This window comes from Vigna angularis, chromosome 8 (assembly GCF_016808095.1).
Source record: "Vigna angularis cultivar LongXiaoDou No.4 chromosome 8, ASM1680809v1, whole genome shotgun sequence".
Lineage (NCBI taxonomy): Eukaryota > Viridiplantae > Streptophyta > Magnoliopsida > Fabales > Fabaceae > Vigna > Vigna angularis.
In genome coordinates this window covers 21,777,864-21,803,851 of record NC_068977.1, presented here as the reverse complement: position 1 = coordinate 21,803,851, position 25,988 = coordinate 21,777,864, and the positions used below count along the sequence as shown (strand labels likewise).

The window sequence follows — 25,988 nt, the reverse complement described above, 5'->3', positions numbered from 1 at the left end:
GTCGTAGGCACTCTTGAAACCGCCATCGCGCCAACCACCTCTAGGGGTCCCATAGTTTATTTATCAGAGAATACAACCACAGAGGCTTGCCAAGACAATGTTTAGGGGTTTAGGGTTGTGTGTCGGTGTTATAAGGAAGAATGAAAGGTCAAGCCCATAGGGACAGTGGCTAATCATGATAGGGTGATGAGGACATTACGGTACCCAAGCAGCTGAGTGATGAGTCAATATTTTCTTGACTGCACTTAGTTTATTGTATCGGATTTAATTCGGGAAGTGTGTTTAATTGTCTAGTATTTTCTCATTTTTGCTAATTGTGCTTAATTTGACCAGAAATTATTATTTTAATTAATTTGAATTATCTGAGACTAATTATTTACATTATTAATTGTAGGGAAATTTTGGATAACCTTTTGGAACTTCAAGAGAAATGTGACATCAATTTTATTTTAAGCTAAAATGATAGGAGGTGTGAATTTCATTTTTTGGGGGTGCACATAGAGATGGCACACGTAAAAGAAGTTCTAAATCACTTGGCCTGGTCTAGCAGCTTGGAGGTGCACACGGAAGAAAAGAGTTGCTGCCATGTTTTAGCAGGTGCTGTCACGGTCTTGGTTGGGTGCACACAACAGCTGGCACGGCCTGCACCATTCAATTCTTCATTCATCACGGCCCATTGGAAGAGGGGCAGCCCTTGTGCACATGAGCATCCAACTGGCTTGGGAGGAAGGGGTGCTTGGAGTAAGGAGCGTCCTGCATGATGGGCTTTAGGCAGCAGCAATAAGCAACGTCACACTCCAGCTTCACCACGGTCCAGCAGCGACCCACACTTGAGACACGGGTTGTATCCAGCAAAAATTGGAGGTGCACGAAGAAGCCAAGGAGGAAGCGGCACACGTCTAACACCTGGACCTAGCAGCACGAAAGAGGGGATGCACTTCTTCATATTAAAGAGGACATTTTTCATTTTTGAGAAGGGGGAGGGGGGGGGGGGGGGGGGGGGGGGGGCAGACGTGGAAATTGGGAGCCGCCAACCTCACTCGGTTTCTCCATCAACGTTTTTGTTTTTAATTTTCATTTCAATAAAAGAGTACCAACGTTGTTATGGTGGAATAAAAACCTTTATTTTATTTTTATTTTGTTGATTATTTCCTTTTTCATTTTTTTTATTCAAGCATTTTGTTTTTATTGAAGTTTTCAGTCTATCAATGAAAGAGCATTTTGTTGTGCACGGTTTTTATATTCCTGCAACTCTCGGTTTTTTTTTTTTTTCAATTTATTGCATTGAGTAAAGAGGGATGGTTGGATGGGAGAGCATTTGGTGTGCAAGAGAATAGGGACGGTGCTTAAAAGAAAGAGGGGCAACAACACGTTAGAGGTGTGGTGTCACGGCCTGGAATGATTACTACACGTTGATTCAATGAGGAGGCTTGAAGGGAAGCACACACAAGTAAGTAGTGAATTCATTTTGCTGGAGGTGTGCGCACGTGATGACTCCCTGGACCAAGAGAATAAGCTGATTCAATTAAGGGCTGGTGCCATATCCATGGAGAAGAACTCCAAAGATGCATTTTATGATTTAGCAACTTCATTTCCAATTTATGCATTTTCTTATTTGTCTGCTACATCTCTAGTGGTTAACGCCTTTTTCTTTGAAATTTTATTTCAAGCTGCAATGCCCATTTCGTTATAGCCAAGTTTATTATTATTATTATTACTGTTGCATTGTGCATTTAATGTTTTCGCTTAAGCGTTACATTTTTATAGCTTGAGTTGTGTTTGGATATTTATCTATATGTTCAATTTAATGTTTTCATGCACATTAATGTCTTCAATTGTATTCGGTTGTGTTACATATGTGTTTATGTTCATGTTTTATTTTAGTTTATTTGCATTCATAAACTTTTCACCAAAACCCCCCCACTATGTGTTTGATCTAAGCCACGAACCACATTTGGTTCTTGAGAGACGACCTAGGAGTCACTTCCTAACACTATACTGCATTCTTTAATGCACATCAAATTTGATGGGCCACGACAGCCGCATCAAATTTTGGTGCCGTTGTCGGGGACCAACGGTTCGGTCTTAGGTCTTTTGTTGTGTGTTGTATTTTGTCTTGTCTTGTGACGTGATGTTATGTTTTGTGTGTGCGTGTTGCATGTTAAATTGTGACATGTTTTTTTTTGTTTCGTGATTTTTAGTATTTTTTTTCATGTCTACCTATTTTGATTATGTGAATACTGCTTATTCTGCCTGTGCCTATGATTATGATTCTCCTTCTGCATCTAACTCTGAGTTTAGTTCTCATGTATATTCTGATGGTGTCTATGTTGAGAACATTATGACTCATCCTCTAACTCCTGAGAGTGCTCCTTGGGAGCCGGTTCCACTTGATGAGGAGGATGTTCGTTGTGTTTTCAACACTGGACTGATACATTTGTTGCCTGAGTTTCATGGTTTTGCAGGAGAATGCCCACATAAACATTTGGAGAAGTTCTATCTCATTTGCTCTGTAATGAAACCTCTAGATGTCCCAGATGATCACATTTTCATAAGAGCATTTTCACACTCATTACAAGGAGCAGCGAAGGATTGAGCATCAATTTGTAAACAAATTCTTCCCTCTGCAGTATGGTTACAACAACGATCCTGGGTGGAATGATCCTAACCTGGGATGGTATGGTACTCCACAACATCAATATCAAGAACCACCACTCCAAAATTCTTGTATGCCTCCACTAGTCCAGGAGCCACAACAGCTGCAGTCTTATGAGCCTACTCAAGCAATTCCTCATCCTTCCACTACTTCTGAGCCTACATTGAAGGAGTTATTGAAGCAGATGACCATGCAGAATCTCAAGTTCAAGCAAGAGAACATGGAGTTTCAGCAGGAAACGCAAGCTGTCATTCAGAGTTTGACTGATTAGATAGGGGAGATGGCTACTCAACTCAATCAGGAACAGTCTCAAGATTTAGAGGAAACACCATTTCAGACTATTCAAATTCCTGATGATGTTAGTGTCATCCACATAGGAGATGGTGAGCATAGTCATGAGATTACACCACCTACTTTCCCACCTTCAGATGTCCCTACTCTTGCGCTTGAGGAGATAGATCCTGATAAAGATTTTGAGGACCAGGCAGGTATGAGAAACACCTTTGAGCTAGGTAGACCACTTTCATCTTCCACCACTTTACCAATCTTCAGGGAAGTGGAGGTCAACATACCTCAATTTAATTATGTTGATGATTATGCTGTTGAGGTGTATGTTGATGATTATATTGTTGATGAGCATGCTTTTCATTTCCACTCTTTGCATGATGAGAAACACTACAAGAAATATTACAATTATATACGGATTATAATCTGTATGTAATGTAAGTATTATATACAGAATTTATATACGAATTTAAAAAAAAGAATTACACACAGATGTTACATACGGACCTGAAAAATCATTTTTTAAAAAGAAATTGAATTTACTAAGCACGGAACCCTCGACCTCTCGTCTCTCGAACCCTAATTCCACCTTTATTCCCTGCAACTTTCATTCCACCTCTCTTCTCTCTCGACCTCTCCTCTTCCTTTCATTCTTCGTTCTTCTTGCATATAACTCTCACATAAAGTTATAAACACTGAAACAACGAGAGCAAGTTTCACCATCTTCACCCTCTTACTTTCCTTTTTCGCAGGGACACACAACATAAGCTTCTCTCGTTTTCATTTTCAACCGCTCTCAAAACCTCTAAAAGCATCTCGGTAAACCCTTTTCCTTTTTCTTCTAATTTTCTATGTTCAAATATTTGTATAAAAATGATGATATTTATCTTAAAGAGTTGAACGATCGATTTTCTTAAATCACCATCGTCAACTCTTCCTGCACGATCGGTGGAACTCGATTAGGGTTCCAGAATATCATTTGCGTCTCTGTGAGGATAAGAAAATTTGGGTTTCTGAGAATAAAAAAATTAGGTTTTTTGAGGACAGGAAGGAAGAGAAGAGGGAATGAAGGAAATTTTGGGATAAAATCAAGAAGGAGGAAGAAAAAGGTGGTGATAATAAGTTTAGAGGCATTCATGAAGGCAAGGTTAAGGAAGAAGACACTGAAGGTGTCCATGGCTCAACTTCTTCCAAGGACACTGTATTTGACAACCAAGGTTGTTGGTGTCAGTGCGTTTGCAGATGCAGGAACTCATCCGAGGATATATCTTTGGCCGAGGTTTTTTCTTGTCTACCATTAATGCTTGTTTATAGAAATTAATCTAACCCCGTGGTGATTTTTGCAAGGAACTCGGGGAAGGGGATTGGGCTTTTCAATGTTTGATTATATATTAGTTTAACTTGCTTGGGAGTTTGGTGTGATTTCTATTTTGATGATGGTTATGACATGGATAGATATTGTTTTTGGAATAAACTGACTTTTAAAAGGATGGTTATATAGTGCCATGTTGTTGTCTTTGTGATGTTATGGGTGATCATTTTTGTTCAAATTCTCATCTGCATACCACATGATTGACCATTGGCCAGAGGTCTTTCCTGCAGCTACAGATTCACGCTATTTCTGTGACCTTGGATTACCAGCTATTGGATTCTCACCTATGGCAAACACCCCTCTTCTACTCCATGACCATAATAAGGTGATTCCTTTAATTTATTGTATGCATAATTGCTTCTTTTGTCAGTGAGCTTATTTGCATAAGAGTTATCATTGTCTATAGAATCATATATCTGATTTGTTATTTAGAACTGAAGCTTGCATTAGACCTCGTACACTGGCATCCTGGGTTGACTTTTAGCCTCTTGAAAAACTCCTGTCTGCCAGATCAGAGCATAGTTTTGGTAAAGAAAGTGTAACCATAAACACTTGGATATCTTGATTTGATTTAAGGTTTTAAAAAGTCTTATTTTTTGACAATTATATAGTATGTGCTGTAGGAGAATGGCTTTGGTTATTCTTGCTGTTGTTATGCTCTTTCTTGCATTTGTTGGATTCTATACGTTTCTTTTATCCTGTTTTAATACTTGTTTCTGTCTCTATGATAAATATTTTTTGTCGTCTCATGTGATTGTTTTTGTGGTCACAACTTTCTGCAGTATTATCAATATTGGTCTGCAAGGTCTTGTATACTTGTAAGTTAAACTAGTTGAGCATTTTTCTATTTATTTTTTATTTTTTGACTTTGTAATTCTCAATAGTTTGTCCCATCTAATCACCAGCCATTAAATCATGTTCTTTTAATGACTGCAGCTTGATCCTCATTGGTTGGATTCTTGTTGCTGGCACATTTATACTTTGTGGTATATTTCTCTTTCTTCACAAGTAAGTCCCTTCTATCTTGTTGAATTTATATTGAAGTTTTTAGTTTTCACCTTTCAGTTACTCTGTTAACTTGTCTATTATGAGTCACTTATTTCGTGAAGTCCATTTTCTGGTATAATCACTTGTGTTGCACATGTATAACAAAAGCCTATTTTATTGCATATTTGCTTGTTGAATCTAGAACACTATAAGTGGAACGAGATTCCACACCCACATTCAATTTTTTTGTCTCTTCCTAAAAATAAATTTTATGCAAAACTTTCTTTTTTATATAGCTTTGGATACATTAGAACCAACCTCCATTGATTTTCTTAATCTCTATTTCTCGGTTCAACCAACCCTTCCACAATCGGATTGTAGTCTTTTGAGCTAAGACAAACAGGAATCGCATCTTACTTTGCGGTATTTTTCCTATTGGATTTTTTTTATTTGAAAATAAATTTAGGATTTGAAAATTCATTTTAGAATTAGAAAAAAAAAATTCAAAACAGGATGTTCTGAAAAATATTTTTTGATCTGAAATATCTTTCAAAATACTTGTTTAATAATTTTTTTTATATTTCAGTTTTTGTGTTCTGAAAATATAAAAGACAAAATTTTGAAAGAAGTATTTTGGAAAGTAATTTTAAATCTAAAATTATCTTCTGAAAATTTATTTCTTTTGTTTTGGATAGGTATTTAGAATATGTTTTTCGAATCTAAAACTATTTTTCGATCTTAAAATATTAAAAATAAGATGTTAGAATATTTATTATATTTTTATTTACAAGTGATTTGGAAAATACAACTTTTATGGGGTGGAGGAAGTAGTTTATTCATGTTCGAAGTAAAGCCAATTTTATTTTGTGGGATAAGAATCGTTACTGTCTCTATTCTAGTTACTTTTGGAATAAGTATTTAATTATAGTAATTAAACTGGCACAAATAGAAAATTAATTAACCTAGAATAAACATACTGCCAAAATACTCCCTCAGTTTTTGGTGGCTAAAGCTATTATTGTATATTCAATGGTTTTGTTGTTCATGGATCTTTATGGTGGCTAAAGCTATTATTATATATTCAATAGTTTTCTGTCTTAAATGGACAGGTTTGGAGAGACCAAATGCTACTTTAGCATCTGTGGTACAATCTCTAAAGTTCAGTTTGAAGATAGTGTGTTGGAAGCTTTATTAATGTCGATTAATCTTAGTGGTTTGAAAAACCTTTTATCATTGTAAATGGCTTTGACATAGTGCCAGCTTAGATTATTAAATTTGTTTATTATGAATATATATTAAAATTGTGGGTGTTGAATAGGTAACACATTGTAAGAGATTTATTAATGTAATTGTTTAAGAGATTGTTAAAGAATAAGAGTTGTATTTATTTTTTTGAATTCTATTTATAAAAAATAATCAGTTCTTGTTATTTGAACATTTGGCAATTCTGTTTGACTTTTATCATTGTCAGCTATATAAAACTTCTAACTATTGACTGCAATAGAATCATCTATTTTATTTTTTTATAAAATCATAATTATATACGGATTTTTCCGTATATAATTATATACGGATTTTTCCGTATATAATTATATACAGATTTTATATACGGATTTTTTCGTATGTAATTATATACGGAAGAATCTGTATGTAATTATATACGGATATATCCGTATGTAATTTACCTACGCTCTTTTTATATATGGATTTTTGTCCGTATATAATCCGTATGTAACATCATTTTATATACGGATTTTGAAGGTTATATACGGATTTTAGTTGTATATAACTGTGATTTTTCTTGTAGTGAAACAACTTTTGTCATCCTATCTGAATACTTCTTATCCATGCACTGAACATGAGTATGAGTCTATGGTTGATATTGTTTCTAAATTTGAAAGTGATTCATGTTCTGAGAGTATAATTGAGGTTCAGTCTGATAAATTGGGATTGGGTGTTATACCTCTGCATGTCATTTCTTTGGAGCCACATTGCACTAACCATGTTGCAGGAGGTACACATGAATTTGATCAACAAACATCCCCAATTAAAGACAAAGGTGCGAGCCTACAAAACAACTTGAAGATCAATAGGCACTGGTTGAACCTGCTCATCAACAATCCTTCCTTCTTAGATCTAGCTGTGGATGATATCTCCCTACTAGATCAAATTTGGAGGATGAAGCAATTCTTCCTCAAAACTTCCTTGCTGGATCCAATGGTGGAAGACATCTCCCTACAGGTCCAAAATTGGCAACTGCCACCATGTCCAGGGGAGTTTTCTTTTTCCCTTCTCCCCCTTTCCCTACTTTTATTGCACTTGTCCATGATCTGTTCACTGTTCTGATTTCTGATCTTATACTTATGACACATTGAGGACACTGTGTAGTTTAAGTGTGGTCTATTGGGGGAGATTTTTATTTTTCTTTGTTAGTTTTTTTTTCTTGGTTAAATTTTTTATTTTCTAGGTTATTTTTGTCGTGTCTTGTGTACAATTTGCATGTTTCTCTTGCTTTCTAGACTTTATTTAGTTTGTAGACTTGACCTTCACTTCATTGATTGGCTTGAAATCTTTGCTTTTCTTTCCTTAGGAAGATGATTATGAGATTCATATGTTTGAATTTTTTTTCCTACATAATCAATGATGCCAACATTAAAAAAATTGCATTTGTATAAAGAGACAAACTATTGAGTTGGGAGCAATATACTTATATTTAAACTTAAGATGTCTGCAAAAACACTAGCAAGAATTGGACAAGTTGATCTATCTTCAAAACTTTATTACATAATTGTTTAAAAAAAGAGCATAGATCAATCAAAATAGAGGACACTTCTTTAGGGAGTGTCTTTCTTATTGCCAAAGGAAGAAGTTGCTCCATCAACACATGTGAGTTATGACTTTTTCGTCCTCCAATCTTACGTTGTTTGACATCAATACATCTACTGATGTTACTTGAGTAACCATCAGGTACAATTATATTCTTCAAAGTTTTTAGAAATATATCCTTATTTACATTTGATAATGTATATATAGCAGGAAGATATCTACCATTCTCATCACGGCACAGATCTGGTCTAATACCCTAAAGTTGTAAGTCCTTTCTTGCCTTTAGATTGTCTTTGCATTTATTATTTGTACTATCATTCAACAATGTAAACAATATATTGTCACAAACATGTTTCTCAATGTGCATAACATCCAGATTGTGGTGCAATAAGTTATCTACCCAATAAGGAAGGTAAAAAAATATACTCTTCTTTCGCCATTGTAGAGTATCTACCTTAGGATGATCAACTTTGCGTTGTCTTTTTGACCTTTCTTCAACTATAGGTTCTTTCCCAAATTCAACGTGAACATTCCCAAGTTATTGTAGGATATCATGTCCTGAGATTGCCATTGGTTGACTTCTATTTTCAATAGTTCCGTCAAACCTGCTATGAGCCAATCTGAACTTATGTCTTCCATCTAACCACCAACGATGACTTATAAAACAAAATTTCCCACCTTTGACAAGCTTCTTAGGAGTAGTGTCAAAATTACATCTCGGACATGTCAATCCTGTATGTGTGTTCCATCCAGATAAGGTTCCAAGTCCTGGAAAGTCACTAATAGTCCACAATATGGCTGCACGCATGTCAAATACTTCATTTTCATATGAATCAAAAGTTTTAATTCTAGTGTTACACAACTCCTTCAACTCTTCTATTAATGGTTGTAAGTAAACATCAATATCATTGCCCGATGCTCGCTTTCCAGGAATGACCATGGACAAAATGAATGAACTTTGTTTCATACACATCCAAGGAGGAAGGTTGTATGGTATGAGAACAACTGGCCAAATACTGTGACTGGTGCTCAAGTTCCCATATTGATTGAACCCATTAGTAGCTAAACTGAGTCTCATGTTTCGAGGGTCTAACGCAAATTGAGGATGCATCAAGTCAAATTTCTTCCATGCTTCAGAATCTCTTGGATGTCTTAACATGCCTTCATCCGTACTTTCTTATGCATGCCATCTCATATGCTCAGCTATTTTAGATGACAAAAAATCCTCTTTAATTGAGGGTTCAAAGGAAACTACCTTAACACCTTTGTAGGAATCTTCTTTCGCTTATCAACAACAACATCATCACCAATTGTATTTCTCTTTTTTGGCTTCCATCTTGATGTCTTACATTTCTTATAGGAATCTTTATCTTTGTCTTCTCCAACATACAACATACAATCATTCGGGCAAGCATCAATTTTGGTGTAATGAAGACCAAGCTTGCTAATCACTTTTTTGGCTTCATAGATTGAATTTGGAATTTTAGCATGTTCAAATGCATCTGCTAGCAATTCCAGTATCATGGACATAGCTTTGTCACTTATTCTGCATAGACATTTGATGTGATACAACTTCACCAAGAAAGAAAGTTTTGAATATTTATCACATCCTTCATATAAGCTTTGTTGTCCATCTTGCATTAATTCAAAAACATTTGTCCCATCATGACTTCTTGTATGGCTTGACTCTGCACCCATATTATCATTAATCATTTCACACATATTATCATTAATTTCAACTCTTCCACGGTCTTCTTCGACCATTACTTGAGGAGCTTCGACCATTACTTGAGGAACTTCGGCCATTACTTGAAGAGCTTCGTCATTTACTCTTCTCACCCCATGTAGAAGCCACATTGCAACTCCCTTTTAGATCAAACTCCTCTAGTTTGATCTCATTCTCACACGATTTTTATTTCTTCATCAACTTCGTCATTGTCATTTTCGTTGCCTGTAACGGTGTTGGTAGTTGTATATCATCACTACTTTTGTATTCAGTTGTCTCTGCTGGTGTTTTAATGAAATCAATCATTTTCATTTTAGGATAAATGAATATTAGATTCTTAAAATTTAGAAGAACAGAGAATATACATCACAGAGTGGAGAAGTTCAGTACATAAAAACACTCCTGTTAGAATAAGAAAATGCTAACCGTATGTTAATTATTCCTAGTTGTGTGAGTTGTATGCTTTAGTGGCTTTCCCGTTCATAGCCAGTTGTCATTTATGGATGATAGCTCCCTAAAATTCTACATATACATGCATAGAGGAAGGGTGTGAATTTTCCCCTGAAAAACATATTTTTCCCTTTTTTAACATTAAGTTGGTATCAAAGCAAGTCCATCCGTTATATGGTTAAAGACCACATTGCAAATCACTTCTACAGACGCGAGCCTTGTTAGATTGTGGAGTTCAATGTTTCAAAAATTGTTATTAAAGTGTTAGACCAAACCAGAGACAAAATGTTTTGAGTTACAACGAAAACATCGAACGTCAATAGATCGAACAAAGAACGAGAGAACCAAAATCAGAGAACCAAGATCAAACATAGTCTTACCTTGACGGTAAGTGCACAAGCACGCCAGAGCATCTCGAATTCGCTCAACCCACAAATGCCTCGACGCCTCCACCTCTACGCCTCCACCTCGACACTCCACCTAGCAGGAGAAGACGAACACGAAGCCAAGCCAAAGAAGAAGCCAAGCAGGAGAAGATCGGGTTAGGGTTGGGGAAAATTTTGATGAAGACGGGGAAAAGGTTTTAGGGTTTGAAAGTATGTGAAATTAGAATAGATGGAATGAACAAAGGCGGGGTAGGTGATATAGGTAGTAAGTATTATAAAATTAAAACAAAATTATATTTTAGGGGCGATTTTTATTAATAACCGCCGTATAAAAAAAAAGATATTTGCGGTTTTACACATAAACCGTCGAGAATTATTCGGGGTTTCTAAAACCACCGGAAAATAACCCCTCTTAAAATTAATTATTTTTGTAGTGTATGAATGTCAAGTGTTAGAACTTCACGTATAAATTATCGATTTACACATTAATATTGTTATCAACCTATTTACATTTAAATATTAGTATTATAATTATCGTATAATCAATTTTTCATATCTTGTGTATGATTCCATGATACTTTCTTGATATCGTAATGGAATTGTTGTATTTAAAAGTAGTAAATTGGACAAATTTAGCTTGAATGGTAAACCCTTTATGTTATACTCTTCTTTTATAATTTTCTTTCTTTGCATAAAATAATAAATGTTAATATCATATTCATCCATATGTTTATCCTTTATCTCAATTACCTTCTGATTATATAAAGAGAGATGTGATCTTTGTGCATATTTATGAATAAGTATATTTTGTTAGGCTAGAGTACTGAAAAAATCATTTGTCTGAACATATTTTGTTAACAAGAAGGGTAAACTGTTTACATAATAAGATTTTTGTAGAAGACTTGTTGTGGCTTGGAAGTATTTGGACTAATGGAAGGAAATTTGGAAGGAAATTTCATTTCGCAACAATTCTATGAATATGATTTTTCTTTTTTAGAAGACATGCGAAGGGTTTTCACTGTTGGAACTTAGAATTTATCTGCTTACATTCTTTGGGTTTTTTTTGGAACCCTCTCAGCTTTTGTGAAACTCACGAAAACTCAATGTTAGGTTTATATTCATGGCCTTCTTTTATAAGTTGAAAGCAATTTTGCTGAATAGCACGTGAAATTAGTACACCTTTATCTCTAGATGATTATACCAAGAATAAGTTTTGAGATTGCTTTGCGCATGTCCTTGTTGAAGTTGATTTGTTATCTAATTTTCCTAATCAAATTCTGGTGGAAAGATTAGGATTTAAGTTTGTTGTTGACGTGGAGTATAAGTAATTATCTTTATTTTTTCAAATTGTAAAATGATTGGTCATACGATCTATCTTATTGTAAACAATTACAATAGGATACCAATATTATTTTTAGTGGGAGAAAACAATTGGCACAAAACTACACCAACATTATCGTCCTAAGGTGGTTGGTGCACAAGATAAGATAAAGGACTCTAGAGCTAGTGATGGACCCTGTGATGGAGCTTGTGGTGGAACTTATGGTGGAGCCTATAATAGATCCTCTAGTTTTTAATCATGATAAAAATTGTGTTGTGAATGAATCTTCTTTTTTTAAGAATGTTAATAATGTCCTAGGAATTCTATTGAATGTAACTATAGATCCATTCCTAACACTTAATGCCTAAGACCACTAAACTTCAGTATGATTCCTTATTGACTATTTGAATGGATCACGTGCATTAAGATTAAGACTTTATGCCCTAGATTTATTGCTAGCATCTAAAAGTAGGACAAGAACTAATTAGACTACAACTTGGAACCAGTTCCACTCAATCCTAAACGAGTGAAATAAGATGAGTGATTAGTTCATCCAACAACAAGTATCAACAAATTCACAAACATGTAATTAAAATCAAACTTTCATAAATAAAGTAGTACCAAATACAAGAGAGTTTCAAAGGGTAACATCTCACTTCAACATAAAGGAGATTTAGCTCCTCATAATGGATGAGAAAAATTCAATACAAAGAAGAGACATTATCTCTTAACCTTCTAATGATGTTCTTTAAAGTAAAACACAAGTGTATGAGAAACTCTCTAAAGTCCGTCTACAAAATCTATTTAGAAGTCTCTCCTTAAAATAGAGGAACAACTATGATTTTAAAAACATTCAAGGGTTTGGATTCAACAACACTATCATAGCTCGAACTGTGGAGGTTTCTTTCTAAGGTATGTTTCCTCTATGGCTTTCAGCCCTTGAGATAACTTCTATGAGAAAAATTCTTTATAGCTTTAGCTCAGGTCCAATGTTTAAGGTTTCCATCCAAGGTGGGTTTCTTCATATGGCTTAGCCCTCAAGTTTCACGCTTCAATCGCACCAAAGTAAGTTTTCCAGAAATTTCTTAGAATTACTCTATTTTCTTTATTTTCTCCTTTGACTCTCTGTGTTCATCAGAATATGCAAAATAAGTAAAATAGGAGTGATTTCTACATATATTTATCAAAATTAAAGTAGGATAAATGTCAACTTAATAAAAAAAATTAAGTCATATTACACACTTATCAATCAACCCTGACTGTTTTTTACGGACACATGGTGGATCGGGCTAAAACGGATCACATTAGCTCATTTTACCATTCCTATTTTCCATTTTTCTAAAGAAATAACATGAAGTCATCAACTTTTTCTTCATACTCTTGGTTATTACGTATACGACATGGATTCATCCAACCTTATAACTATATATGTTCCAAATTTTATTGTCATAAATGAAATCTCTTTCTACAAATTGAATGTAAATAAAGCACATTCACAAAAATACGTTTGATAATTTATTAATAAATACATTATGTTATCATAAATTTGATCAAAATTTAATGACATTTCGCATTGATCTTTAAAATATGTAAAATGAAAAAGGACAAAATAATGTATTAGAATCGGTAAGAACAATATTAAATAATTTGGACCAAAAACCCATCAATTTACAATTAAACTTAATTCATATATGTTGAATATAATAAAAAGTATATATAGGATTAATCTCCTTTTGTGTTAAATATACACGTAAGGTCCTCTATTTATAATAGAAAAAATATGGACTAAGCCTAAAATACAAATAAGAAATAAATAACAAACGAACTAATGATAAAATATAAAGATAAGATAAAAATAAAATATCTAACTTTCTCCCTTAAGCTGGTTCATGCAAATCATATGTACCAAGATTATTACTAATGTAATCAAAGACTTAGTGAAAATATTTGCTTCTGCACTCGAATGATACCAAAATTCTAATGATTTGCGAAAACGACATAGGAGACAAAATATCAACCTAAGAGACTTTCCTTAGTTGGCATCCAGTAGATAAAGAAGTCATTGTTGAAAAGCCACCATGACTATAAATAAACTAACAAAAGACATCTTTTTCATGGGAGAAAAAAGTATATATAGACAGGTCAAACACAATGGTGATAGAAAAGAAATCAGAAGAGACAACAACGAAAAAATCCATGGATAACGAGAGAGAAACCTTAAAAATCTAAGATTCTCCAATCAATGCACCTAAAAAAAAGGAAAAAGAGCAACCTCGATGCTTTGAATAACTGCTTAAGAGGAGATGGGATGTGCGACCACGCACGATGAACCTGAAAGAGGAAAAAGAGTGACCTTGACGCTTTGACTCGTTGCCTAAGAGGGGACGAGACATGCCATCATGCACAATGGAAAAAGGAAGTAGATCCAATATTTCAAAAGACGTTGAGATCACGTAGAAGTTCTGATGAAGGCACTAGTAAAAAAAGGAGATATTGTCCCGCCCATGCTTCAATGCACTAGAAATCGAAGCGTAATATGGCGTAGTGGCATATTTGCTATTTTCGCGATAATATAGGCCTCTTTTTTTCAGAACCGAAACAATATAAAGTCTATAGCCTCGGTTGTATGCATAACCGAGACCAAAAACCCCTGCAAAATGCTAATAATCCAATCAACTCTCTGATGGAAATCTTTGTACAAGATTTTTGGCCTCGGTTGCCTGTAGAACGGAGGCCATAACCTCGTGAAAAAAATTTGGCAATTGAAATGGTCAGATATTTTGTAGAGATATTAATTCTATGTAGAGGATTTGGCCTCAGTTTCCCTCAGAACCAATGTCATATGCCCCTACCAACACTCACATTCCCACTTCTACAGTTTCGTCTTCTTCGCGAGAACAGAATTGTTTTCTCTAAGTCTTAATTAATCGAGTTATCACACGACTGTCTAGTGCCGAGAGTCTCTTGGGACACGATACTTGGTCTTACAATTTATATTACTTGTTCGATTTAGTACACTTGTTGATCCATCAACAAGTTTTTGGCATCGTTATCAGGGACTCACGATTTAAACTATTCTATTTGTGTGATTCTTGATTAACTTTGACTTTATTTTTATTTTTCTTTTTCATATTTTTATTTTTATCTTTATTTTTGGTGTTTTGTTTTGTTTATTTTTATTTTTATTGTTTTTGTGCTAACAATGTTTTTTAGGGTTTTGTGTCTAGTGCTTGTAGGATGTAATTCGGACAATAAGTTAACTATATGGACACTCAATTCCACCAAGGTAATTTCAACCACTGGTGGAAACCTCACTTAAACATGGGTCAAAGTCAATTTGGGCAAGCTGTCGAAAAATTTGATAGGCTGCCACAACAACAATGGCAACAACAACCTTCTCTCTCAGAAAGAATGGCTAAGGTGGATGACACACTTCAACAGTTAACGCAGATTTCTAATTCTCATCACAAAAGCACTGAAGCGGCACTCAAAAGAATGGAGATGCAGCTTGGTCACATACTTCAGAAGCGGGATGATTTTGGGTAAATATGGAAGTTAACCCTAGGGAGGAATGTCAAGCTATTATCACTAGAAGTGACAAAGGTTTAGATGAGAGAAAAATAGAGAGAAAAGAAGAAAGGTTAAGAGAAAAAGAGAAAGATCTAAAGGAAGAGGAAGAAAAAGAAGAGAGAAAAAGTGAGGTTGAGAGAAAAGAAAAGGGGAAGAATATGGAAGAAGAGAGAAAAGAAATAGAAGAGGTTGAGAGAGAAAAGAAAAAAAATGAGAAAAATCTTCTGTACCCTAAGGAGTGTTCCAAAGAGAAAAAAGAAAGAATCATATGAAAAACCTCTTCCTCACCCAAAGAAGTATTATAGGAAGGAGAAGGAAAAACAATTTGAGTGTTTCATGGAAATCTTCAAGAAATTGGAGATTAAAATTCCTATGATTGGGACACTGCAACAGGTTTCTAGTTATATTAAATTCCTGAAAAAATTCAACAAAAAGAAAAAAATATCCAAAAAAGGGAACAATTGAGGCACAAGGCAATTGTAGTGAGTATAAATAGTGACGTTAAAGAAGCGCTTGCTGGGAGGCAACCCAGTTTCTGATTTTTTTTATTTATTTAGTTGTGTGTGTGGATTTGATTTTGTTTTACAGTAATGACAGCATCTGCTGATGGATGCTGGACAACATCTACTGAGGGATGCTAAGAGGATTTAGATAACAACATATATTGATTGATGCTGCTACGATGAATGATAGCCCAATTTTCTGAACTTTTCTTTTTAGTTGATTTAATTGTTTGGTTTTGATTTGATTCTTTTTCTTTTTGTGTTTGAGTTTTTTTAGGTTAAATGCTACTTCTGATGGCAGTAATGATAGCATCTACTGATGGATGCTTCTACAACATTTACTGATGGATATTGCTATGATGAGGATGATGAATGACAACATCTACTGATGAATACTACTATGGAAGAAGACAGTGACTAGACATCTACTGATGGATGTTAGGTGATTAGGAATCTACTGATGGATGCCGATGAAGATGAGAGAGATTGGTGTCTATTGAGGCATACCAATGAAGATAGGAAATATTAGCATCTCTGATGGATGCTATGTGATTAGACATCTACTGATGGATGTTACTGACAACATCTAATGATGAATGCTATGATGATGAAGATGGTGTCAAGCTAGTGACGTTAAAGAAGCGCTTACTGGGAGGCCACCCAGCTTTCTAAACCTTTCCTTTTGATCTTTTTTTTTTGTTATTGCTCTTTGCTTGAATGAACTACACTACTTTGGTTCAACTATGATGTGTTTTGTGATAAGTATTGCTTTGTGATGCTCTAGTATATTGATTGATGTTGAGATGATGCATGATGTGCTAATATACAGGTGATGGCTCACAGTGTATGAAACAGGTGCTTGAGGTAAAATTTGATTGAGATACTAAGCAGGTTGTTTTTCTGAATTCTAGGACCTGAAAGTTTACTTGTGTGAGTTTTGGGCTTCAGAGTTTTTGTGAATGATTGCCATTACTTTGGAAGCATGAATGATTTTGCCCAAGTTTTATGTGATTGAACTACTGAGGTAAGATGAGAGAGATTGGTGTCTACTGAGGCATACCAATGAAGATAAGAAATATTAGCATCTCTGATGGATGCTATGTGATTAGACATCTACTGATGGATGTTACTGACAACATCTAATGATGAATGCTATGATGATGAAGATGGTGTCAAGCTAGTGACGTTAAAGAAGCGCTTACTGGGAGGCCACCCAGCTTTCTAAACCTTTCCTTTTGATCTTTTTTTTTTTGTTATTGCTCTTTGCTTGAATGAACTACACTACTTTGGTTCAACTATGATGTGTTTTGTGATAAGTATTGCTTTGTGATGCTCTAGTATATTGATTGATGTTGAGATGATGCATGATGTGCTAAAATACAGGTGATGGCTCACAGTGTATGAAACAGGTGCTTGAGGTAAAATTTGATTGAGATACTGAGCAGGTTGTTTTTCTGAATTCTAGGACCTGAAAGTTTACCTTTGTGAGTTTTGGGCTTCAGAGTTTTTGTGAATGATTGCCATTACTTTGGAAGCATGAATGATTTTGCCCAAGTTTTCTGTGATTGAACTACTTGCTTGTAGGTTTCATATGATCAAGGCCATCTTTTGTTATCCCTTATTCTTTTAGCCTTCACATGATTTTTCTCCACTAAAAAGAAAACAATTTGTTTTAACCTTTGAACCATGAGCCTCATGCATGTTTTAAAAAACCTTTGTGAAAATATTTACCTTGAGTTAAGTTGAGAACATTTGATGAGGTATTGATAAAGGTTCAAGTTTGGGGTTGCTGGAAAGATTGAGAAAGGAAAAAGAAAAAGCAGTGAGTACATGAAAAACAAAAGCAAAAGAAAAAGAAAAATGAAAAGAAAAGAAAAGAAAAGCCTCAATGCAAGGGAAAGCTGGGAAAAAGAAAGTGAGTTTGTGCTTGAATGATGAAATCATAAATGTCTCTTAACTCAAGGATTTTGTTGACCAGAAAAACCAATTTCCTTCCTAGCCCAGCCATGTTACAAGCCATAAAAAGCCCTTGTGATGAGAACTTGCTTGTGAGTTTGTTTGATTATGGCTAAATGAAAGGCAAAGTTAATTTGTGTGACATTGTGATAGTAGAGTGAAAAAGACACCAACACCTCACTATACACCTTTTAGTAGTTATTTGAATTTCTAATTACATCTTTGATTGGTTGATTGATCATTATTAAGGATAGCATATCTTGAAGTATATGAGCATCACATTGACTTTGATTGAATTAAGGCATATGCATATCTTGACTGACATCTTTATGCTGAGTTGATAAAAGTGATTCTTGTCTTGGAAGGAAAAGTTTTGAAAAATGTTGAATCATTGTAGTAATTTTTCTGAAATTCTGAGTTACAATTTGTTTTGCTTGAGGACAAGCAAAGTTCTAAGTTTGGGATTGTGATAACAGTTGAAAATACCGTTATATGTGATGTAATTTTGATACTAAATGCACCCTTTTCTGCTTAGAAACATGCTTGGAATCATGTTTTTCTGTTAAGTTGTGTGAATAAGAGAGTGAAGATTGAATTTGATGAATTCTTGACTAAATTCCCTTGTTTTGGCAGGAAAGGAGATAATATGGAAACCAAAGATGAAGTGCCAAGGAGATGAAGCTCAGAAAGGCCTGGAAAAGCAACACAAGAGTGTCGCTCACCGCTCGGGCACCGCTTTTGGGCGCTTGAGTGTCAGAAGCACGAAGCTTAGGCGCCCTTTTTTTGAGGCTTAAGTGTTAGGAACCACCGTTCACCGCCCGGGCACCCTAAGTAGGACGCTTGAGCGCTAGCGACACGGGCCTGAGCCTTGTTTCTGTTATGTTTTCACTCTATTTAAAGGACCCAGATGTCCTAGGTTGAATCATCTTTGGTAAAGGGAGCGCAACAGCACACTCTTTCAGTCTCTGGAGGCAGATTTGGATGCCGGAGCTTCCATCTTCTACTTTTAGAGTTTTTCTATCTCATTCTTCTCCATTATTCATCTAGTTTCACCATGTCTATGGTGAACTAAACACTATTTATTGTTGGGGGATGATGTAACCTTGTGAACTCTCATGTATTTGAATTGATTCTTAATAATATATGTTTTTTCATTAATTGTTAGAGTAATTCATCTGTTACAACACTTGCTTTGTTTAACTCATTCAATAGCATGATTTATGAATTGCATGAGTGTTGGGAGGTTCCTTACAATTCATGTTCTTGTTAAATTACTCCCAAGAGTAATATTTCTCAAGGATGAGGGTATGAGTCTTGGTCGTCTTAAAGCTCTTGATCTTCATATTTAATTACTAGGAATGTTAGGAATTGCATGAACTTGTGATTAAGGACAAACTTATTTCGCCGATGGATCGAGTTTAAGTGATTTAGTGAGTGACGTTAACATTAATGCATAAAGAAGAATTCTTACATACATGAGAGGGAACTTGGTGAAATCTAACCCCAAAAACATACTCATCTCATATTAAACAACATCTGTTCATCACTATGCTACTCTACTATTGATCAAACTGCATTCATATTTAATTTTCTGTCTTTGCATCTGAAACCAATGATCTCGTTTTCTCTAAGTCTTAATTAATCGAGTTATCACACGATTGTCTAGTGCCGAGAGTCTCTTGGGACACGATACCTTGTCTTACCATTTTATATTACTTGTGCGATTCGGTACACTTGTCGATCCATCAACACTGTGGCACAAGAGACTAGCTCACATCAATATGGGTCAACTAAACAAGCTATTATCAAAGGATCTTGTCGTTGGTCTTCCCAACATTCGCTATGCTTCTGAGAGATTATGTGATGCATGTCAAAAGGGAAAAAAAATTAGGAAGTCCTTCAAGAACAAAAGGGAGATGTCAACTTCCAGACCTTTGCAACTTCTACACATGGACTTATTCGGTCCCTCAAGGGTGAAAAGTCTAGGTGGAAATTCTTATGGATTAGTAATCATGGATGACTATTCTCGCTTCACTTGGACCTTCTTCATCCTTGCCAAGAGTGACACATTCAAAGTGTTTAAGAAGTTTGCTGCTATTATTCAAAATTAGAAGGTACTCAGAATCAAATCGATTAGAAGTGACCACGACAAAGAATTTCAGAATGATGCATTTGATGAATACTGTGAGGAAATGGGAATATCTCACAATTTCTCAGCACCTAGAACACCTCAACAAAATGGTGTGGCTGAAAGAAAGAATAGGGCATTGGAAGAGTTAGCTAAAACAATGCTGAATGAAAGGAACATGCCAAAGTATTTCTGGGCAGATGCAGTAAGTACAACATGCTATGTATTAAACAAAACTGTAATAAGATCAATGTTAAAAGTAACTCCATATGAGCTATTCAAAGGAAGAAAGCCAAATATCTCACATCTAAGGATCTTCTGATGCAAATGTTTTGTACTAAACAATGGAAAGGAGAACCTTGGTAAGTTTGACTCCAAGGCTGATGAAGCAATTTTTATAGGATATTCACTTACAAGCAAAGCTTATCGGGTATACAACAAGAGAACAACGCGTGTTGAAGAATCGGTTCACGTTGTGTTTGACGAGTATGTTGAAACCACTGTTAATCCTGAACAGACTAGAAAATCTATTGAAGTTGACAACTCTGCTGGAGAAGAGGAAGAAAATGAGAAAATTCCAGAAGAAGAGACTCTGAAGATGTAATCGATTCTTCCATAACAGAATCAGTTAAGGAATGGAAAGTTCCTAAAAATGTCTCTAAAGGCAACATAATTGGTGATATTACGAGAGGTGTGTCTACAAGAAGGCTACTGAATCAGTTTTGTATGAATGTTGAATATGTGTCTAAGATTGAGCCAAAAGGGTTGAAGATGCTGTTGTAGATGAAAATTGGATGATGGCCATGCAAGAGGAACTAAACCAGTTTAAGAGGAAGCTTTTAAAGGAATCTACTTTGCGAAGAAGATTTAAAGAAAACATTGCTTTTGTATTTCACCAATTCACCCCCCTCCTCTCGGTGTTGAAAATTAAGCCATTCTATTTCAACAATTATGATTATGATGTGATTATATCTGTGTATGCACATTGTATGTTTATGTGCATTGAAAACCACAAGCACAAAATCATATTTGCATGACATAAATGATTACAATGTTGTAGTAATAAATTAAGGTCATTAGACAACTTATGTTTTGAACTGTGGCAAAAGCACTAGTTTGAATCAATTACATTAGGTGTTGAATCTATTAAAACTCGTGTGTTTGCAATTATCTTCTTCAAATGTGTTGTGATGAGTTTAAGTGTTTAAGTGTTAAGCTGAATCGATTAAATGTGTTGTGTATTCAATTAGGTTTGTTAAGCTCTGCAAATTGATTTCATGCTTGTCATAATTGCTATAACGATCATATTTTTAAATATGTTTGACTAAACATTTAATCCAAATCGATTACATTAATTGTACATTCAATTAAGAGTTGAGTTAGTTGTAATATTGTTACAATAGTTTTAATCGATTATTTTGCGTCACAACTGATGAAAACTTTATATTGACGCATTGTTTGAATTTTTGTAACTTTTGATCATTGTAACATTTTCATACTTGATTGTTTAGATATTAGAAAGTTTACAGATTACTCAACACGCTCTAAGAATCAAGAACGCAAAGAGTTTGAAGAATCTTGAAGAATTCTTGTGAGGCATCTTTACGGATTACATTGGCTGATCACATTAGGACGATTGAAGGTGCATTTGTATTGATCAGGAGAGAAGATTTGTAATCTTTGAGTTATCGTTTTCCTGGACGTGCGCGTAAGGAAGAACAGTGTTGTGCTCTTGACTTTTAGAGGGGATTCTCAAAGGGTTTCTACAACAAGACTGTGGGGTGCTGTGTTTGCAGGTGTTGTTGTTTTTATATTTGATTGTTTGAGTGGTAAAGGTGTTTACCTTGTGAAGGTGTATTCAGAGTAAAACCTTTGGTGTAATTCTCCAATCATTATAGTGAAATATCTTTCAATCAGTGGTTGATTGAAAGGGTGACTGGATTTAGGCATTGAGGCCGAACCAAGATAAAAACTGTGTTTGTTTTTCTCTCCTTTATCTCTTTTCATTTGCATTTACTGTTTCATTGCACACATATTTTCTTACTGCACAAGAAAGATTTCAAGCACATTATATTTTGCAAAAAACATATAACAGTGCAAGTTTTCATAAAACGCCAATTCACCGCCCCTCTTGGTGTTGAGAAACAAGCCTTACTATTTCTAACATATACAATTTGTGCAACGTAATGAGAATAGAAGTGATGATGAAGTGAAGTTTAGATGTCCTTGTGTCAATAGTTTGAATGGGAGAAAGTTGAACACAACCTAAATCAGGGAACATCTTATCTATGATGGTTTCCTACGATGTTATACAACATGGATATGGCACGACAAAGAAATACACTTTCTGACTATCTCCCAAACTGAAAATGTTATTGATTCCACCATGGAAGATCGACAAGAAGAAGACAAATTAGAGGAATGATTTGTGATGTTAGGGCAGAAAATTTTTCCCAAGCTCATGTTTATGAGACGATGTCCAATGATGCGGAAACTCCTTTGTGTCGGTTCAACTATGTTCACACAATTATCAGCGGTGTTAAGGCTCATGAATTTGAAGGCGACCAATGGATGGACTGATAAAAGTTTCACAGAATTGTTGATGTTGTTGAATGAAATTCTGCTAGATGGAAATACACTTCCTACTCATAATTATGATGCGAAGAAAATTCTTTATTCTATGGGTATGGAGTATAAAAGGATACATGTTTGTCCCAATGACTGCATTTTATATAGGAAAGAGTTTGTAGTTTTGCAAAAGTGTAAAAAATGCGAGTTATCATGATACAAGTCAAAAAATAACAACAGTGAAGATAATGGTTAGATAGAATAAAATGGTTTTGTTTTGAAAGTAGTTCGGTACCTTTTAAATATGGACAAACTTAAGCGTTTGTTTGTGAATCCAAAAGATGTTAAAAACCTTAGATGGCAAGTAAATGAGAGAGAAATTGATGGCCTGCTTTGTCATCCAGCTGATTCAAAGCAATGGAAAAATATTGATCAAGAATTCCTCCAATTTGGTCAGGAATATAGAAATCTTAGGCTTGGTTTAGCCATTGATGAAATGAACCCATTTGGTAATTTAAGTACCAATCATAGTTGTTGGCCAGTTATATTGATAATTTACAACTTATCTCCTACATTGTGCATGAAGAGGAAGTACATGATGTTGTCTTTGATGATATCTGGTCTAAAGCATCCTGAAAATGACATAGATGTTTATCTAAACCCACTAGTTGAAGACTTAAAGTTGTTGTGGGTTGATGGAGTAAAAATATTGATGGCTTCGCTTCTGAAACTTTTTGTGAAGCATGCAATGTTATTTTGCACCATTAATGACTTCCCAGCTTACAATAATTTGGCATGATACAATGTCAAGGGTCAAAAAGCATGTCCTACATGTGAAGAAAACATTGCAGCTCATTAATTGAGAACGGAAGGAAGATTGTGTATCTGCATCATCAAATATTTTTAAAATGTAATCATAAGGTTAAAAAAAGGATTCATTGGATATCAAGTGAAAGATGATGCACCAAATCCACTTACTAGCCTTCAAATTCTTGAAAAAGTTAATAAAATCCATCATGTATTTGGGAATACATCTAAGAAGTCATCTGGAATGACCCATTGGAAGAAGAAATTAATATTCTTTGATCTTCCATATTGGTCAAACTTAGATGTTAGACATTGCATAAATGTGATGCATGTAGAGAAGAATGTGTGTGATAGCTTGGGTGATACACTACTCAACATTTAGCGAAAGACAAAAGATGGAGTGAATGCTCGTTTGGATTTGGTTGACATGAATATCCGAGAAGAGTTGGCACCAAGGGAGATTGATAAACGTACTTATTTGCCCCTGCATGTTACACAATGTTCAGACAAGAGAAGATAAGTTTTTGTCTCTGTTTAAAGAGTATCAAGGTACCACAAGGATACTTTTCCACAAGGATACTTAAAGCCTATTGGCATGAAGTCTCACGATTGCCACATCTTAATGCAACAATTGTTACCGGTGGCTATTCATAGAATTTTGCACAAAAATGTTAGGCAAACTATAACTCGATTGTGTTCATTTTTCTCGTCAATTTGTAGTAAAGTCATCGATCCTACAAAGTTAGATGAACTTCAAGGCAAGATTGTTATGATCTTGTGTCAGCTATAGATGTTTTTCCCTCCATCTTTTTTTGATATCATGGTACATTTACTTGTTCATTTGGTTAGAGAAATCAAGTTGTGCAAACCAGTATACTTAAGATGGATGCATCTTATTGAGCGTCATATGAAGATTTTTGGAAGATATGTTAAAAATTCATATTGTCCCGAAGGTTCAATGATTGAAAGATATATTGGTGAAGAAAGTATCGAGTTTTGTTCAGATTACATGACTTCAAGAAATCCAATAGGAGTTCCTCGCACATTATGGTTGAATAAATGTTCTACAAGTTAAAACATCTGAGGTGTGAATGTGGCGATAAAAGATAAGGTGATCCTTTTTTTGCAAGCACACAAAGCCATTGTGAAGGATAAAAATCTAAGACAATCAAAGAAATGGCAATTGAGGGAGCATAACAGAACATTTATTCTTGGTTCAAATCTTAAGTTGACAAAGAGCCACATTCTTCTCAGACTTTGTTGTGGCTTGCTAATGGTTTAAAGTTTCATGTCGTATGTTGTACATGTTATGAAATCAGTAATTGCACATTCTATACAAAAACTTTGGATGATATAATTACAAAATAATGGAGTCAGTCTAGAAGCTGAGTCACACCAATTTTCCACATCAAAAGATCAAAATCCTATACTTGGATGAATGAGATATTATGGTACAATAGAAGAGATATGGGAGGTTGATTACACTATGTTTTATGTTCCATTATTCAAATGTAAGAAGTTTGACAATAAGAGTGGTGTGAAAATAGATGAATCGGGTATGACACTAGTTAATTTTCGAAAGGTAGGTTATCGATACGAACCGTTTATCATGGTACATCAAGCATCTCAGGTTTTTTATGTCAAAGATCACGCGTCTAATTAATGGTATGTCGCTCTTCAAGACAAAAAATAAATTGAAGTTAACGAAAAAAATCTGATTAATATTCATATTGTTGACAACCATTCATTTAAAACAACGACAAATTTGGATTACCACCCTCTAGTTGATGATGTACATGGAATTCAGAAAGATCATAATGAGGGAATATACATATGACCAATCTATATCTTTATGTATGAATTTCATATTTGTGTATAAGTTTTTTATTAATATTTCATATGACACTTATCACATGTTTTTTTAAATAATATGATATTACATAAGTCTTGTATTTATATTTCATGTTTTATTTATTTTGACAAATATATGGCTGACCACCCACATTCATCAAGGGATGAGGCTGTCTCAGCTAGACCTACTAGAGGAGCCACTAGGTTGAGACAACTGATGGTCAGAAGAAATAGTGGTGAAAGGACACTTGTGGATGTTAATGTAATCACCGGTGTGACATCTGGCCCAAATGCAGATGTCTTCAGATCATACATTGGAATACTAGCGCATGATAGAATATCTATTCTTACTCCATCTTTTGACCATGTGTCCGAGGTTGATCGGAACATTATATGGAATGATCAATTGGTAAATTAATTAATATCATTTTATTTACACTTTCTTTATATTGATAATTTTGTATTGATACAACTTTATTCTCTTTATTATAGATGACATTTGACATTCGAAATGTTGCAACACTTAGAAATAAGTGTTTATCAGCTATTGCTGAAAAATTTCAGGGTTTTAAGACTAAATTGACCTCGAGATATAT

At 34.8% G+C, this 25,988-nt stretch overlaps 1 long non-coding RNA gene across 6 annotated transcripts; it reads left to right on the top strand.

Annotated features, from left to right (window-relative positions):
* The first annotated feature begins 3,464 nt into the window (after nt 1-3,464).
* Nucleotides 3,465-19,196, top strand: LOC128193670 (uncharacterized). 6 transcript variants are annotated; one of them, XR_008245095.1, is made up of 7 exons: nt 3,465-3,760; nt 3,989-4,220; nt 4,529-4,638; nt 5,096-5,131; nt 5,250-5,321; nt 6,410-8,390; nt 16,360-19,196. It is a non-coding gene; the product is annotated as an uncharacterized LOC128193670 (long non-coding RNA). The 6 variants fall into 6 exon arrangements; XR_008245094.1 differs by having other exon boundaries at nt 3,974-4,220; XR_008245096.1 differs by having other exon boundaries at nt 3,465-4,220; nt 4,544-4,638; nt 16,360-17,500; nt 18,672-19,196.
* The last annotated feature ends 6,792 nt before the right edge of the window (nt 19,197-25,988 follow it).